Here is a 17354-nt window from a genome sequence, read left to right on the forward strand (position 1 = left end):
CAGAGCTCACTGGGGAAGGTGATTACAATGACACCCAGACTCAGATTACACTCCGGACGTTTATGGTCAGATCAGTGCTGCTGCTAAACGTGCCTGGAATAGACTCCCTAACTCTAGTAAGACTGAAGACCTTTCTAAAATTAGACAGGGACCAGATGAACTTTATCAAGATTTTGTCTCTCGATTATTGGAAGCAACAGGCCGTTTGATCCAAGATGAGGATGCTGGCAAGGTTCTTGTACAATTGGCATATGAAAATGCTAATGCTGCTTGCCAAGCGGCCATCAGGTTTAAGGAAAAGGGAGGAATAACTGACTATATTTGGCTTTGTGCAGACATTAGTCCATCCTATATGCAGGGCCTCACCCTGGCTGCAGTGCTCTGAGGGCAGACTGTAACTGAGTTCTTATGTGTCCCCGTACAGGGGGAAAGGGGAGGGGACATCTACGTACTGCTGGGTCTCCCGGCAGCTGTTCTTCCTGTGGACAAACGGACCACTTAATGATTCACTGCCCTAATCAGAAAAGGAGAGCTATGCCTGGAATTTGTCCCCATTGTAAAAAGGGGAAGCATTGGGCTAAGAATTGCAGATCTACTTTGAATAACTCTGGCTGCCCTATTTTGGGAAACTGGCCAGGGGCCAGCCCCTGGCCCCACTGAATAATTTTGGGGTGGCTCCTTCCTTCCCCCAACCTCAAGCCTAGCCCTCAACAACCTGCAGCAACAATGAGTTTCCCGTCTCCTCTGAGCAACACCAGGGAGTGCAGGACTGGACCTCTGTTCCTCCTCCTGCACAGTACTGACTCCGGAAATGGGAGTCCAGGCCCTCCCTACAGGAGTCATTGGCCCTCTGCCGAGGGAATCTGTTGGCTTACCGTTAGGCCGCAGCAGCTCTGCACTGAGGGGCCTAAATATTTTTCCAGGAGTGATAGATCAGGACGATACTGGAGAAATAAAAATCATGGCTTCAGCACCTGCTAGTGTTATCTTTATCCCTGCAGGACAAAGAATTGCTCAGCTCATCCTTGTTCATTTAATTTCAGTTGGTGCTTCAGCCACTACAAACCCTAGGGGAGAAAGGAGATTTGGGTCTTCAGACATATTTTGGGTTCAAAACATAAAATGGGAACAGCCCGAGCTTACAATTTATATACAAGAAAAGCCCTTCCAAGGCCTATTAGATACAGGAGCAGATGTGTCTGTGATAGCCAAGAGACATTGGCCTTCCCACTGGCCCTTACTGCATCTCTCACATCCTTACAGGGGATTGGCCATGCCACAGATCCCCAACAAGACGCAGTGCCATCCTTACCTGGAGAGATGGTGAGGGCCATTCTGGGACTTTCCAACCTTATGTATTGGATCATTTGCCCATAAATTTGTGGGGGAGGGATATTTTGGAAAAGATGGGAGTTTATTTGCTTAGCCCAAGTGACGCAATAACTCGACAACTCTTAAGTCAAGGGCTACTGCCTTCAGGAGGATTGGGAATTCATCAACAAGGAATTCGAGAACCCATTCAAGCTCAGCCCCGATCTTCTAGACAAGGGCTGGGATATTTTTAATGGGGGTTGCTGCTCATCCTGTCCCTTATGCCGATCCTATCACATGGTTATCAGAGGCTCCAGTGTGGGTGGATCAGTGGCCCCTAACAATTGAAAAGATTATTGTCACCCAACAGCTGGTGCAGGAGCAGCTGGACTTGGGCCACATTGCTCCTTCTACTTCCCCATGGAATTCACCTATTTTTGTTATTAAAAATAAATCTGGTAAATGGAGATTTCTTCAGGATCTCTGATGAGTAAATGCCACAATGGAACTTATGGGGGCATTACAACCAGGTTTGCCATCTCCTATGGCAATTCCTCAAAACACATACAAAATAGTAATTTACTTAAAATTGTTTTCATACCAAATACCATACCCCTTGCTCCTCAAGATTGCAAACGCTTTGCATTTAGTGTCCCTTCAACTAATTTTAAAGAACCGATGAAACGATACCATTGGCTAGTGTTGCCTCAAGGCATGGCAAATAGCCCCACCTTATGCCAAAGCTTTGTAGCAAAGGCTTTCTCTTCTACTCACAAAAATTTTGCTTCTGTTTATATTATTCATTATATGGATGATATTTTATTAGCTCATCTAAACCCTGCAGTAGTACGCCAAGCTTTTGGACAATTAAAACAAGATCTCACCTCTTTTGGGTTAATAATAGCTAGTGAAAAGATGCAAGAGCATCATCTGTATACTTATCTCGGTCATATTTTAGGCCCTTATTATTTTTCTAGTCAGAAATTATAGATTAAGACCTCTCATTTGCATACTTTGTATGATTTTCAAAAATTTCTCTGAGATATTAATTGGCTTCGCCCTTATCTTTAATTATCCACAGCTGAATTAAAACCCTTATTTGATCTATTAAAGGGGGACCCTGACCCTATGACAACTGAAGCAGCTAAAGCCTTAAGCATAGTAAATTCTGCCATTTCTTCCCAGCATGTAAATTATATTGATTACTCAGCCCCTTGGGAAGCATATATTTTAACTATACCTCATTCTCCAACAGCTGTCCTCTGGATTAAGGAACCCCTTCTATGGCTTTCCTTGCCTGCTACTCCCTCAAAAGTGTTAACTCCCTATTATGAATTGGTGGCCACCTTAGTCCATATGTGCCGTGTGGAATCTTGTAAGTATCTTGGACGAGATCCACCGGTTATTTATATCCCCTATACTTTACAACAGCAAGAATGGCTTTATACTCATTGTGATTCCTGGGCCATTGCTTGGGCCAATTTCATGGGCACAATTTCACATCATTATCCCTCCAACAAATTACTTCACTTTGCCTCTTCCTACACCTTTATATTTCCTCAGGTTGTATCTCTATCACCTCTTTCTATGGCTGCCTTGGTGTTTACAGACAGATCTTCTAATGGAACCGCCGCTCTTACTATTGATGGTGAAACTAAATCTAGGGACACTGGTCTTTCTTTCGTTCTTTCTTTCTTTCTTTCTTTTTTTTTTTTTTGGACATCCTGAGCCTTGGACTCAGGGCCTGATCACCGTCCCTGGCTTCTTCCCACTCAAGGCTAGCACTCTGCCACCTGAGCCACAGTGCCCCTTCTGGCCGTTTTCCATATATGTGGTGATGGGGAATCGAACCGAGAGCTTCATGTGTAGGAGGCAAGCACTCTTGCCACTAGGCCATATTCCCAGCCCCGGGACACTGGTCTTTCTTCTGCCCAGGAAGTTGAACTCCAAGCAGTTTTACAGGCCCTTAGACTTTTACCTACTAAAGCTTTTAATTTATATTCGGAGAGTCATTATGTTATTTGAGCCCTTCAGTTCATTGAAACTGTCTCTTTTCTTGGAACAGCTAATTCCACTAGCCAAACTCTTTTTCACCAGATACAACTTCTTCTTCACTCTCACACCTGTCTGTGGTTTTTTGGATTTATACCCGCTCATACTAAGCTTCCTGAACCATTAAGTGAGGGCAATGCTATCACAGATGAGGTTACTCAATTTTTTCTCACTCAGATTGACTTAGCAAAGGAATCACATGCTGCCCACCATCAAAACAGTTGTGCCTTACATCAGCATTTTCATATTGTATGTGAGGCTGCTCGTCAAATTGTAAAAACTTGTCTCAACTGTACTACCTTCCTACCTGTGCCCTCCAATGGCATTAACCCTCGAGGTTTAGTGGCCAACCATGTTTGGCAAATGGATGTTACACACATACCCTCTTTTGGATGGCTCTGCTTTGTCCATGTTACCGTAGACACCTACTGTAATTTTATTATGGCTACTCCTCTTATTGGGGAAGCTAGCAAACATTGGATCTCCCATGCCTTACCCTGCTTTGCTACTATGGGACTTCCTAAACATATTAAAACTGATAATGGTCCGGGATATGTCGAACGAGCTTTTCAAACTTTTTGCAAATCTTACCAAATTGTTCACTCTACAGGAATTCCCTATAATCCTCAAGGTCAAGGAATTGTTGAACGGGCCAACGGTTTGTTAAAACACTAAATTTCTAAATTAAAAGGGGCTGGGATTATACCCCCTCTCTCCTGTTAATATTCTTTCTCATGCTTTATTCATACTAAATTTATTAAATTTGGACTATAATGGCCTTTCCGCAGCACAGCAGTTCTGGGAAAAGAGAGAGCAAAGAGCTTTTGCCCAAGTTAAGTGGAAAAATCCTTTAACAGGTGCTTGGCCCGGGTCCAATCCAATATTGACATGGGGTCAAAGACATGTCTGTGTTTTTTCACAGGATGAAAATGACGCCCGCTGGCTACCTGAGCGCTGTGTTCGGATTGTGGAAGCTCATCAGAATGGCACAAGCGCTAACTCACTGGACTTATGTGCCAGATCTACCAATTGTAAACCCTGTGACACGGGAAGGAGCTGAGGTGTTCGTCCATGTCAACAGATCAGCATATGGTACAGCTCCAGATCCTTTTGTCCAACACATTAAAATGGGAGACTTTACAGCTTCTGGCATTGGAACTCCTTTATGTTTCACAACTGACTCCAACAGTCATATTCCAGGCTGCACTGTAATGCAATCCATAAAACATAGAATTTGGATTTATGATAACAGTCAAGTATATAATATATGAATGACTTCATTTTCTACTGGGTTTCCTGTACATGCTAATTCCACATCGTCCTTCATAATACCTCCCTCCATCAATTCTTGTCAAATTGTAGAATCCACTGGAGAACTGCACCCCATAAAGTGTAGACATGAACATCCTTTTGTAACAAAAATTTCAGGAACTAATTCTCAATTGATGGACTTGTCAGGAGCCAATCTCACCAAGTACAACCCAGGTCTGTGGTGGATGAATGGACACCCTCAACGTCATGTCTGGATGTTAGTGGCTGCCCTAAATAATATCTCTTGGCCCACTTCTTCTTCTTTAAAAAATATTATGAGTTGGGCTGGGGATATGGCCTAGTGGCAAGAGTATTGCCTTGAATACATGAAGCCCTGGGTTCAATTTCCCAGCACCGCATATACAGAAAATGGCCAGAAGTGGTGCTGTGCCTCAAGTGGCAGAGTGCTATCCTTGAGCAAAAAAGAAGCCAGGGACAGTGGTCAGGCCCTGAGTCCAAGGCCCAGGACTGGCAAAAAAAAATATTATGACTTGTGTAACACCTCCTTATGCCATTATGTATGGACCTTTTAATATTTCTATAGGTGCTATGTATTTCAATGTTACTTGTTGTAACTGTTCTTTTACAAATTGCTTGTATAGTGGTCTTACTGATTCTGTAATTGTTATTAAGCAGCCTCCATTTGTCATGCTTCCTGTGAACATATCTGAAGCTTGGTATGTAGAAACAGGTATTCAAGTGTTAAAACATTTAAAAGAGCTCATGTGCCCTAGACGATTTATAGGGCTATTGGTAGCAGGCATTGTAGGCTTTATTTCCTTAGCTGCCTCTGCTGCAGCAGCTACTGTGGCTTTGACACAAAGTGTGCAGTCAGCTCACTATGTTAATCAGCTTGCTCATACTACTACACAAGCCTTGCACTTTCAAGGCAGGATTGATGATAAGGTAGAACAAAAATTAGAAGCATTGTATGAATCTTGTCTCTGGGATAACAAATTTGTGCTTTACAAACCTTGCAACGGGTGCGCTGCCTTGCTGGGTATGACTTTATTTGTGTGACCCTCCATAAATATAATGGGTCAAGCTATCCTTGGGAACAAGTTGTAGCACATCTTAATGGTATTTGGCACCATAATAATTTGTCCTTAGATCTCTTTCAACTCCATAGGAAAATAGCTGGACTAGAACAAGCTCTGCCTCTGGACTCTGAAGTGGCAAAAACAGCAAAAATACTGTTTGAACAACTTCAACAGTATATCCCTTTCTTGACTAATGTTAAGGGGCTGCTAATGACATTGCTTGGCCCAGGGATACTTTTGCTCATGGTTTTCCTATGCCTTCCTTGCAGTGTACATTTATTGCTAAACTCTTTTATGAGTTTAGCCAGCCAGTTGCATAAGATCAAGCTCCAAGTAAATGAGTTTCCCCTGAGAGGAACTGCAGCCAGTGACGGGTAAGAGGGGGGGTCCCGGTCTGATCAACCTAAGACAGGGCCTCAGCTTTGCTCTGAAGAAGTTCCCCATGACCGGTAAGGCTGACAAGGCAACCCACCCAACCTAGGACAATCAGCTTCACTTCTTTAAACAAAGATGGTGTAGATGATGGGAGTTAAGCAGCAGCTAAATTCTTCCTGACCTCTGGCTGTGTTTTCAAGGACTGGAAGGACATGGCTTAATGGAAATTCGGAAATGCTTTACTATGTCGGCCAGAGTCCATTCTTACGTTAACCAACCTCATCCTGTCTTAGCTACCATCAGATATTGCTCTGGAGTCCATTCTTATGTTAAGCAACCTCATCCTGTCTTAGCTATGTCGGGTATTGCTAACTCCAAGCCTTTTTCTGTTCTGGAATTTTAAGCCTATGCTATTTCCTGGTTTTCAAACTGCATATAAGCTGGAAGTTAAGAAAAAACAGGGCTGCAGTCTTGAGTTACGATCTTGAGCTGCAGACCTCCTGGACCTCATCTTTGTCTCTTGTCTTTTTTCCCTTGTCTTGTATTTTTCCTTTTCTTTAATCCTCCCCCTTGCACCCCATTCAGAATTCCCTTTCACTACCGGCTGACTCCGGCAAAAAATGAATCAACCAATCAAAATAAATCACAGAAAAGAATTCTTTATTTTTCATTTTAATCATTTTAAGTCTTATTATAAGCCACCTGGCCTTTTCTGTTTATGTGGTACCAAGGAATCAAACCCAGAGACTTATGCATGCTAGGCAAGCACTTTACCACATTACCAGCCCATGAAGTTACATTTTAATACACATAGAGCATGGCACTAAATTTTAAAGTTGAAATGTCCAGAACCCATATGAAAAATGCAAAACTACCACTCCTGAATTAGCATCTTATCAAGCCATTAAATACAAATAAAATAAAAAGAATTAATTAAACCTTCATTACACATAAAAGTTCAGGATGATGGACTTTACAATCTCATCCTGATGAAGTACATAACAGCGTGATTAAGGATCAGCTTCAAAAGTTCTCAAATCACTTCAGTTTTAAAATACTGTCAATCCTAAAATGATATCAACAGGTATATACTCTGATCTTATCTATATATCTTACCTGCAAGAAATGCTAAAAAAAAAACCTAAGCACATACATGGTTTCATATCACTTTGAAGTTAATGCCTTCCTCAGAAATCGGATTAAGGTCTTGACAAAGTAGCTAACATTCAATGCGACTAAGTACATTTAGTTTTCAAAAACATACTTCTATAGTGACAACTCCAATCTAAATTCCAATCTATAGTACAACTCCAATCTAAAGCTATACAGTATGCCTTAACATTTCCATTACACCCTTTAAAAAGTTGACATAATTGTGCTAGTCTGGATCCGATCATAAGTTGACTTTGCTATAATCTTAAGTGATCAGATCAGCAAGACCTTAAGAAGTAGTTCCCTGGATACAGTTTTATCTAATCACTTTAAATGAATGTGTGCTTGAGCCCAAGAGCATATCCAAATTACCGATTTGGGGCTTACAAAAGCAAACCAACTTAGTTCATGGACAATGAGCAAAAAATCCTACTGTGTCCCAATTCCAGTTAGAACTACAGTGTCTCTTAAAAGTTCAGGAATGTAAGATTAATTGTTAGTACTTCTGCTGATGCAGAGCGAATGAACACCAAGTAGGAAGTCAAGTAGTTTACTAATGGATTCTATCAAAGTATGTTGGGAATGTCACATATAACTCCTAGAAATTTGTCCAAGAACTGACTGAACTGACAACACTAACAAATCAAAAATGCAATCTTTTGTTTACTGGGTAGAATACACTCAAGCTAGGGCTCTACCTCAACCCCCTTTTTGAGAAAAAGTCTGTTGCCCAGGCTGACAAATTCCTGGAGGCACAAGGATTTCATGCCTCAGGCTGGAAAACTCAAGCTGCTTCCAAATACAATCCCTGTTTATATAAACTATAAAACATGGCAAGAAGTCATTGTTGGGGCTGGAAAGAGGGCCTAGTGGCAAGAGTGCTTACCTCCTATACTCGAGGAAGCCCTGGGTTCGATTCCTCAGCACCACATATATAGAAGTGGCACTGTGGCTCAAGTGGCAGCGTGCTCGCCTTGAGCAAAAAGAAAATAGTGACAGTGCTCAGGCCCTGAGTTCAAGCCACATGACTGGCAAAAAAAAAATAGTTCCCTCATGCAATATCCAAAAGCAGTGAGTTATTTCACTTGGAATGAATGTTGATAAACACCTTGCACTTAGTTACCTAAAATGTGCTGGAAAAACATGAAATGTGTGAAACCTCTTTAGGTAGTCCTGCATCACTTATTTTCTGCCCAATTGTGAAAAAATCTAACACCAATGGCATCCACAAATAGAAAGATAAATGAACTTCAAGAGTCAAATGAAAAGATAGCTACCCAGCTTAAAGATCTGAGAGACAACAATCAAAACCAAAGTAATGAAGTTAATGATGTAAAGAAGTCCATACAAGACCTAAGAAATGACATGGAAATCATCAGGAAAGACCAGTCAGAAGAAAAAGAGATTGAAATCAAGTAGCTAGCCTACAGTCCCGACTAACTGAAGCAGAGGATCGAATCTCAGCAGCTGAAGATTCCTTAGATTCTATGGACAAAGATCAAAAATCAATACAAATCCAGTCCAATCAACCAAACAGATGGCTACACGAGATTCAAGACACGATCAGGAAGCCCAATTTAAGAAAAATAGGTATTGAGGAAAACTTGGAGAAAGAAGTTAATGGGATAGGCAATCTATTTAACAGAATATTAGCTGAGAACTTCCCAAATATCCAAAAGGAAAGGCCTATACAGATACAAGAAGCATTTAGAACCCCAAACGGACCAGACCAGAATAGGACATCCCACGGACACATTGTGATCAAAACAGGATCAGTAGAGTACAAGGAAAGAATCCTTAAAGCTGTTAGGGAGAAGAAAACAATCACATATAAAGGAAAAGCAATCAGAATTACCCCAGACTTCTCAGCAGAGACCATGAAAGCAAGGAGAGCCTGGAATGAAGTATACCAAACACTAAATAAAAATAACTACCAACCAAGAATTCTGTACCCAGCCAAACTCTCATTCATAGCCGAAGGTCAAATAAAAGTCTTCCACAGTAAGGAAAAACTGAAACAATATATCTCCACAAAACCAGCTTTACACAAAATCCTCAAAGATGTACTACACAGGGAAAATAATCAAGATCCCAATACAGACAGAGAAATGAACCGTAAATAGTAAACATCAGATCAAGAAATGGGAAGACACCGCTTTAAACAAGATAGTGATAATGAAAGGAACAAACGATCATCTCTCAATCCTAACTGTCAACATTAATGGACTTAATTCTCCAATCAAATGACATAGGCTCATAAGTTGGATCAAAAATCAAGATCCATCTTTCTGCTGCCTCCAAGAGACACATCTATCCAGCAAAAGTCAACATCTTCTAAAAGTGAAAGGCTGGAGTCAAATCTATCAAGCAAATGGCCCCCATAAGCAGGCTGGAGTTGCAATCCTAGTATCAGACAAAATTGACTTCAAATTAAAAAAGGTAAGAAGAGACAAAGAAGGCTACTACATACTAGTAAAAGGATCTCTCCTACCGGAAGATATAACCATCCTAAATATCTACACACCAAATGCAGGAGCACCCAACTTCATCAAACAAACACTACTGACTCTAAAAACACTCATAGACCCAAACACATTGATAGTTGGGGACTTTAACACTCCACTATCACCTCTGGACAGATCAACACGCCAAAAACTGAACAAGAAACCACAGATCTTAATAATTTCATAGACCAACTAGACTTAACCGACATCTACAGAATATTACACCCAGCAACAACAGAATACACATTCTTCTCTGCAGCACATGGAACATTCTCCAAAATAGATCACATCTTAGGGCACAAAGAAAATCTGTACAAATTCAGAAGTATCAAAACCATTCCCTGCATTCTCTCAGACCACAATGGAATAAAATTAGAGCTCAACTCAAACAGCCACCACAGAAAATCCTACACTTCATGGAGACTAAAAAACACGCTGCTGAACCATCAGTGGGTCATTGAAGAAATTAAAACAGAAATTCAAATGTTTATGGAATTCAACCAAGTTGAGGACACAAAGTACCAGCTCCTTTGGGACACAGAAAAGGCAGTACTCAGAGGAAAATTTATATCTCTGAGTACATACATCAACAAACTGGAGAAACAGCAACTCAGTAATTTAAGGAAGCACCTTAATTTACTGGAGAGAGAACAGCAAGCCAAACCCCAAGTCAATAGACGGAAGCAAATAATTAAAATCAAATCAGAATTAAATCAATTAGAGATGAAAAAAACCATTAAAAGAATCAACAAAAGAAAGAGTTGGTTCTTTGAAAAAAATCAACAAGATAGACAGACCCCTGGCAAACCTGACCAAAAAACGAAGGCAGCACACTCAAATAAACAAGATAAGAGATGAAACAGGTAACATCACCACAGAAATAACCCAAATTCAGAAAATAATACAATTTTGCAAACCATTATGCCAACAAATTCGAGAACTTGGAAGAAATGGATGATTTCCTAGAAAAAATTGATATCCCCAAACTCAACCATGAAGATTTAAACCTTCTAAACAGACCCATATCCAGTATTAAAATAGAAACGGCAATAAATGATCTCCCATCCAAGAAAAGCCCAGGTCCAGACAGATTCACTGCAGAATTCTCCAAGGCCTTCAAAACAGAACTCACAACAATATTTCTCAAACTCTTCAATGAAATTGAAAGAGAACGTTCACTACCATACTCATTCTATGAAGCCAGTATAACCCTCATCCCAAAACCAGGCAGAGACTCATAATGGAAAGAGGACTACAGACCGATCTCCCTGATGAACATAGACGCAAAAATTCTCAACAAAATTCTGGCCAATCGACTTCAACAGGTCATCAAAAAAATCATACACCACGATCAAACTGGATTCATCCCAGGGATGCAAAGTTGGTTTAATATACACAAGTCAATTAATGTAATCCACCACATCAACCGGAGCAAGCTGAAGAACCACATGGTTTTATCTCTGGATACGGAAAAAGCGTTTGATAAAATCCAGCACCCATTTATGCTAAAAGCCCTGGAAAAACTGGGATTCCAGGGAACATTCCTCAATATAATCAAGGCAGTTTATGACTAACTCTAAATGGTGAAACACTAAAGCCATTCCCTTTAAAATTAGGAACAAGGCAGGGATGTCCACTCTCTCCCCTGCTCTTCAACATAGTATTAGAATTCCTAGCCCGAGCAATTAGGCAAGAAGAAAATTTAAAGGGGATCCAAATAGGAAAAGATGAAGTTAAACTTTCTCTCTTCGCAGATGACATGATCCTATACCTAAAGAATCCCATAGACTCTACCCTCAAGCTAATAGAGCTGATCCAAAGCTTTGGCAAAGTTGCAGGATATAAAATAAACCTTCAAAAATCAACCGCCTTTTCTATGCTAACGACCCGAAGACCGAGGCTGAAATCAGGAAAGCAACTCCTTTTGCAATAGCAGCCCAAAACATAAAATACCTGGGAATAACCTTAACCAAAGAAGTGAAAGACTTCTTTGATGGGAAATTTGAAAACTTGAAAAACGAAATTAAGTCAGAACTAAGGAAATGGAAAAACCTCCCATGCTCCTGGATTGGGAGGATTAATATAATCAAAATGGCAATATTGCCAAAGGCTATCTACAAATTCAATGCAATACCCATTAATATCCCAACACCATATTTTAATGAAATAGAGGAAGCAATCCAGAAATTCATATGGAACAATAAAAGACCTAGAATAGCAAAAACCCTCCTAAGCAGAAAGAACAGCGCTGGAGGAATTACAATACCCAACTTCAAGCTGTATTATAAAGCTATAGTAATAAAAACAGCTTGGTATTGGCACCGGAACAGGCCTGAAGACCTATGGAACAGAATTGAAGACCCAGAAATGAACCCACAAAACCACGCCTACTTAATCTTTGATAAAGGAGCTAAAACAATAGTATGGAAGAAAGATAGCCTCTTTAACAAGTGGTGCTGGCAAAACTGGCTCAACACATGCAACAAACTAAAACTGGATCCTTATATATCACCCTGCACCAAAATCAAATCCAAATGGATTAAAGACCTTGAAATCAAAACAGATACCCTAAAAACACTAAAGGAAGGAGGAGGAGAAACACTTGGGCTCCTGGGCGCAGGACGGAACTTCCTTAACAAAGACCCAGAAAGGCTACAAATCAAAGAAAGGTTGGACAAATGGGACTGCATCAAACTGCAGAGCTTCTGCACGGCAAAGGACATAGTTTGCAAGATAAACAGAAAGCCCACAGACTGGGAGAAGATCCTTACCAGCCATTCAACGGACAAAGGCCTCGTCTCTAAAATATATGCAGAACAAAAAAATTTGCCTTTTTCCAAAACGAAACCACAAAGAACCAATAGCCCCCTCATCAAGTGGGCTAAAGACTTACAAAGAGACTTCTCTGATGAAGAAATGAGAATGGCCAAGAGACATATGAAAAAATGCTCTACATCACTGGCCATAAAAGAAATGCAAATCAAAACAACATTGAGATTCCATCTCACCCCAGTTAGAATGTCATATATCAAGAAAACTAACAATAACAATTGTTGGAGGGGATGTGGCCAAAAGGGAACCCTACTTCATTGTTGGTGGGAATGTAAACTGGGTCAGCCACTCTGGCAAGCAGTGTGGAGATTCCTCAGAAGGCTAAATATAGAACTCTCCTATGACCCAGCAGCCCCACTTTTGGGTATCTATCCAAAAGACCACAAACAAAATCACAGTAATTCCACCAGCACAACAATGTTCATTGCAGCACAATTTGTCATAGCGAGAATCTGGAACCAGCCCAGATGCCCCTCAGTAGACGAATGGATCAGGAAACTGTGGTACATATACACAATGTAATTTTATGCCTCTATCAGAAAGAATGACATTGTCCCATTTGTAAGGAAATGGAAGGACTTGGAAAAAATTATACTAAGTGAAGTGAGCCAGACCCAAAGAAACATGGACTCTATGGTCTCCCTTATTGGGAATAATTAGCACAGGTTTAGGCAAGTCATAGCAGAGCATCACAAGGCCCAATAGGTATACCCTTATGAACACATAAGATGATGCTAAGTGAAATGAACTCCATGTTAGGAAACAGTTGTAACTATTTTCAATGTCCTATGTGTATCTGTAGCTTCTATTATTGGTGATGTTCTTGTATCACCTTTCTGTGGTTGTACCTACACTATCTCTGTAATCTTATCTGAGTATATTGGAGACCGTGTATACTGGTATTGGAAGTAGGAAATTGAAAGGGAATACCAATTTTGAGAGACACCGGGTAAAAAAAGCCAAACAACTACAAAAGCAATACTTGCAGAACTGTTTGGTGTAAGTGAACTGAACACCTCCGTGGGGGGGGGGGGGGGAAGGGAAAGGGGGAGGAGGGGGGTATGAAGGACAAGGTAACAAACTGTACAAGAAATGTATCCAGTGCCTAACGTATGAAACTGTAACCTTTCTGTACATCAGTTTGATAATAAAAATTTGAAAAAAAAAAAGAAAAGAAAAAGAAAAAACAAAAGCAAGCGAAAAAAAGAAAACAAAAAAGATGAAAGTTAAAAATTGAATGAAAATATTAGCTTTGTCTAAATTTTGGTTTAGAATGTTAATATTCAATGTATTTGCATTTAAACTTTAAATTTTAATAGTAGACAAATATTTTAGAAGGAACTGATTTGAAAACAGAATAAAAAATCGTATCTTATGGAAAAAAAATCTAACACCACTATTCACCCATTTAAAAACTTTCAAGTTACTTCAAAATGCAAGCCTGTACACCTAAGATTTTGCCATTTTTTTCACCAAAATATTACAAAAACATGAAGCACAAAGACAAAACTATTACCTTATGGTAAAAGACAAATGTCATAGTAGCACATTATCAACCTCTTACACCAGTAAAAATGGGATGTATTACTGAATTAACTACTAGATATTTGTCAGATACTGGCTTATTTCTAACTAGCACATAATTTGTATCCAATTCAAGCCGGGTCTGGAGGCATGGGTCAAATGGCATAGCACCTAATGTAGTATTGCACCTGCCTAGCAAGGCCCTGAGTTCAAACTCAGGTACTGCCCCCACCCCAAAAAGTTACTGTCCCATCAGAAACACAGAAGATTTAATGTATTTCTATATATTTATATTTGTTGCAAGTCTATGAAAGTTTAGTTTGCTACTTTAGCTACCCTAGTCTCCATTATCAGTAGTTAGCCTCTGCTGTACCTAAATAAACTCATTTCACAAATCATATTTACGTTTCCAATGATAAACTACTTTCCACATGAATTGCTTTAAAAAGTAATGTGTGACATAGTATATTTTGTAAATCATGCAAAGTATTAGATAAAATATGGTAAATAGACAAAGAGACTTCAGAAAACATATTGAAGTTATTTTATTTAAGAAGGTTATTATGTGATGGTTGAAAAGGAGTATCAACATTAATATCACTGAAATCAGAGTGACTATAGCAATATTTAAAATCTTCAAAAGCTCAATCTCTTTTTCATCCTTATCAGGCCAGGAACAGGGTACCCTTTTAAAAGACATCCTCATTTCAGGAATAAAAGCTTTCCTTATTTTCAATTTCCGTTCTCTTCCATTCTTCTTTTAGCACTTTGCTTACCCGAGGCTGAATTTCAACAGGTTGGACATCACGAAGTGGTCTTTCTTTTAGGATCTGCACACATTGGCGAACATCATCAATTTGTTCTAGAAATTTAAGTGGAGATTCATCTTGTAAAGATGTGGTCATGGTAACCAGTTCAAGCTGCTGTTCTTGTATTTCTTTCAATCTTTCGATCTGAGGAGTATTTCTTGACTCATCAAATTGCCAACATCACAGAGAGCAGTTAGAAAATTCTTCTTTTTCTGTTCTAATATATCAGTAAGCTCCTTAAAATACTGGAGAACAACTTCTGTGTCACTTTGGACCATTTTCTATGAATGGGATTTCTGTTCTTCTAGATTTTCAATAAGGCAAGTAATATCTGTCCAAAATGCATCAGTAAGCTGCTGAAGCAAACTTCGAGGTGTGTCCTTTTCTTTCAGGTAAGCACTCTGAAGGTCATCTATAGGATGACCATGATGTTGACCTATAGTTAGGCAATGACAGCAAATTAAGTTTCTATCCAGCAGACAATAAACATTCAATGGTTGCCTATAGTGTTCAGGGCAGGTGATGATATCTGGATGGTCTTCCTGCTGATACTTTTCAATGATAGCCCTTAATGCAAAATTAACAGGTAAAGATTCAATACCACTTGGAGCAATTTCAGTAATACTTCTGTAATTAGGGCACTTGAGTGGAATTCACAAAGGTCTCCAAATATAATAATTACCAGATGCCTGAAGAACGTTTTCCAAACAATTTCTACAAAATGTATGAGAACATGGTAATACACGAGGATCTTCAAAGATACTGTAAGAAATGGGACACGTTAACTCGTCCTCAAAATTGTGCATTTCCTTTTGGTGTCAATTCATGGTTTGGCTACTGAATATCATTTATCTCCACCTTTTCCTGATTCTTTTATTCTTTTCTGCAACTAGGCGGACATGCGGGGAGCTCGCAGCTCGGGCGGAGCAGAGCCCAAAGCCGGCTCTAGGGCAGCACTCAGGCAGCAGCGGAGGGTAGCGGGGCGACCCTGGCTCCTCCCTGGGAGCGACTCCAGGTGTCAGAAAAGAATTCGTGGTCCGAGAGGCAGAGGACATCCTGCCATGGTGTCTGGGCAGGATTCGGCTCAGAGAGGTGAAGAGGGAAGGTCAGATGTGGATAGGCTGAGGCGTTCAAACACTAGGGAAGTTGGGCTGGAGGGGGAGCATGTAATGACAGCACTGTGTTCTGTGCCAGTGAGAGGAACTCATTCCAAATGCTCACTCAGGAGACTGAGAACATTGTGCTCTGCATCAGGTAAGACACAGAGGTCTAGGTTACATTTCATGTATACAGGTAACAGTTTTCTCAGAGCCAATTGTTCATGTATCTGCTTTATCTCAGAGTTCATTCTCCCGCATCCTCGCTGGCAGTTGTAGTGCATTTCATGGATGTAGGTGGCACAAGATAAATAGTTGAAACTCTAGAGAAGGATGAGAGAAGGCAAAGGAGAGAGGGGAAAAATAGATGAGGGGGGATTTGACTAAATTTTTGTATATGCATGTGATAATTGCCATGGTGAAAACTTTTGGTACAACTAATTATGGTGAAAAAAAAAACTGACAGGGAAATAAAACAGGCTCTATGGATTAATGTGGTACCAGAGGTTGGGAGAAGGCCAACAGAAAGGGTGGATAAGAGTGAATGTGCATGAATGAAAACAGAACCATGAGGCCTGTTGGGATTGCTTTAAGGAACGAAAGAAGTCATATGATGGGAAGAGATGGCAGGTGTGAGATCGACCAGGATAAAACTTGTGTATGTATGTAAATGTTACAGCAAATCCCACTAAGACCACTAATTTATGCAAATAGAAATCTTTAAATGTGTGGAAAATCATACTGTAAAATAAGAGTAAATAAAAGAGTATCTAAAATCACTCTACTCAATTTATACTGAATAGCTCCCATACTAAAGGAGGGTAACAAGAGAGGAATGCCTAGAAATTCCAGTGTAACGTGGGCACATCTACAATTGGAAGGCTGCTAAGATAAGTTCACTCATAATATTAGATAGGTTAGGGATACTTAAAGGCTAATAATTGCAAAGGATTGGATTAATATCCTTAAATGAAAGGACAGTTCAAGAAGAAAATGTTCCAGTCACAAGCTATAAAATTAAAGATGGTACACAACGTCAAAGATTCTAAGTCAGGGTCAGCTGGAAGATTCCTGATTTCAGACATCTTGTTTGCATTTTTTCTGAATGTGTACACAGGTCTTCTAGAAGCCACTGACAATTTCTATCGGCCTGAGTGCCCTTTCCCTCCTAGCTAATTGTGAGAAATCTGTCTTTCATCATCCTTCTTGGTGCCCATTGTCTGCAGCCGTCACAGTCCCTCCCCAGTCTGGAAGGTCACTGTGTTGGGGACTCATTGCCCTCCACGTCCGGTTCTTGCTCTGGGTAATCTAATGACTCTCTGCATCATCTCCTGCAAAGCCCAGCAA

General features: G+C 40.2%; 1 pseudogene; it reads right to left on the bottom strand.

Annotated features, from left to right (window-relative positions):
• Positions 1-14489: 14489 nt before the first annotated feature.
• LOC125362613 lies at positions 14490-15727 on the bottom strand (annotated as a pseudogene).
• Between the last annotated feature and the right edge of the window lie 1627 nt (positions 15728-17354).

This window comes from Perognathus longimembris, chromosome 13, assembly GCF_023159225.1.
Source record: "Perognathus longimembris pacificus isolate PPM17 chromosome 13, ASM2315922v1, whole genome shotgun sequence".
Classification (NCBI taxonomy): Eukaryota; Metazoa; Chordata; class Mammalia; order Rodentia; family Heteromyidae; genus Perognathus; species Perognathus longimembris.